The sequence below is a fragment of the Capsicum annuum genome, chromosome 11 (assembly GCF_002878395.1).
Source record: "Capsicum annuum cultivar UCD-10X-F1 chromosome 11, UCD10Xv1.1, whole genome shotgun sequence".
NCBI classification, from domain to species: domain Eukaryota; kingdom Viridiplantae; phylum Streptophyta; class Magnoliopsida; order Solanales; family Solanaceae; genus Capsicum; species Capsicum annuum.
This window is the reverse complement of record NC_061121.1, coordinates 30,168,197-30,170,700: the sequence shown is the minus strand read 5'-3', so window position 1 is coordinate 30,170,700 and position 2,504 is coordinate 30,168,197.

Here is a 2,504-nt window from a genome sequence, read left to right as displayed (position 1 = left end):
GATTCAATGAAAATAGCCTACCCGGCTAATCTAATTTTGGAAAGCCATCAATTTATTAAACTATCAATAATTTAAGAATAATAAAATCTATTATTAAACCATCAACTAACTATTCAGTGAATTTAAGAATAATAAAACCATCAATTTATGAAGAAACCAAATTCACTAAATTGCTAATTAATAATTTAATTATTAATTAAAGACAAAATTAAGAATAATAAAACCATCAATTTACGAAGAAATAATTTTGTCTAAAGATATTTTCTTAATAGTAAATAGTAATATATTTCTTCCACTTCAACTTATATAATGTAGGTGGATCGGATATGGAAATTAAAAATATGAAAAATTTGCAATGTTTTAAGGTATTTTTAAATAGAAAAATATTCTTATGAATTTTTGTCAAATACGTAAAATTCAACATGACAAATATTAATAGCCTCCTTAAATAATTTTAACTCTATACCAATAAAAATTCATAATAATCAACTCTATATATTATTAACAGCTATAAGGATATTTCAATCATTTTAACAAAAAAAAAAAAGTGATTAAAAGCATTATTTATCAAACACATCAATAATTTTTTTTCAGTTTCAGCATTTTTATTCAAATACTTAACTACTTATTTTTATAATAAGTTCAGCACTTTCAAAAGCAATTTTAAAAAAAAAATTCAGCCGTTTTTTTTCAAACCTATCCAAACGGATCTAAGTTGTAACTTAAATCACTTATTTGAAGGGGTGCATATGTCAGTAAATGCAATTTGCCATTTTAACTTGTGGTAAATGCCCATGATAATAACAACCACTACTGCTCTTTACATGTTAATGACATTTTGTTCCTGCTCGTCCGACCTCTATTACCCATCATCATCATACGCGGTGTAGCCCTGATTTTTACACCAATTTGATGAGTACTAGTTTTAAAATTTTAATATTTTTTGTTTTAAAAAAAATTACAATTATAATTTATATCTATAATGACCGAATAAAAAAAATTATTTATTCATTTTTACTTGCGACGTTTCACTTCTCGAAAGTCAAACTGCTTGAACTTGACTAACATTTTAAGATGTATTTTAATTTTATCATATTAATATGAGAAAGGTTACAACTTATAGCATTTTTCATATAGTTTTTAAACATCTAAATTTTAAATTTGAAATGTTAAATCAATCTACTTTAGTTTAATCTTAAAATTTAGCCAAATTGATTTTCCTAAAATAAAATGTGATAGATAAAGGTGAACGAATGGGGTACTTAATGAGGGAAAAACTTTTATTAACATCTTCGAAAAGATTATCTTAAATTGACCGAGTTAATAGAACGGATACTTACTGATGCAAATTAATATTCCTTCTACCTTTGGGGTAGAGAGATTGTTTCCATTCTTAACTTAAAAAAACGTAGAAAAGTAACAATGAAAAAGAGGCAACAAAATAATAATGTACAAAACAATTGTAGTAATAGATATTAAATACACAATGGAGAAAAAGAATATGCAATGTATTTAAATTATACTATTAGAAGTACGGCAACACTCACTATCTACTATCATTCCACCCTAATCCTCGACATCCATATTTTCTTATCTACGATATGTCCTCAACCAGCTAAAATTGTGTTGTGTCTTGTCTAATCAACTCCCTCCCCACCCCCACCCCCACCCCCTCTCCCAACCTTCAAATTCTTCATAGTCAACCTCTCATACCTCTTCACTAGAACATCGCCGCGCATTCTCTTTACGTGTCCAAATCATCTCAATTTCATTTTATCACCTTGTCCACTACCAAACCTATTTACACCTTATCTTATATAACTTCAATTTTTATCATCTCTTCTCCTAATATGTCCACACATACATTTGAAACTACATTCCATTACATTAATTTTGAAACGACACCTAAACAAGCGAACATTTGGATTTTGCGCCACACATATAGCTGGCATGTTTGGAAACTATAACCTCTTCCCAGAAATCGGCAGAAGCTAAGGGACCAAAATGGTGTGGTCCACTTTCACATTTATTTCATTCATAGTAATAATAATAATTATTGAAAGCAGATGTCTTCAAAATGAAAAATAGTGGATAGTTCAAATGTTGCGCTGAATATATTAAGAATATGTATATTGATGGAAAGAGCCAACTTCTAGCTATTGATTATCCTACAGGCTACAATCAAGGATTTGAATACGATTCTTTTCTTTAATAATCACTCAAATCAAGCAAGTTTCCAATTTTATTAAGATTATGAATCAAGCCTAAAATATCTGTACTTGTTTATTTATTACAATATCAACAACAATATACCTAATAAAATTGAGCAAGTGAAATTTTGAGAGGATAGAATATATATGGACCTTATAATTACCACATGAAGATAGAGAAACTATTTTTTAAAAAAACTTGATTTAAATATAGCAATATCAAGTACAAAGAGCAATGGTTACCGATTACTATTCAGTTAAAATTACGTTGATGCATTAGTAGTAGCCCATATT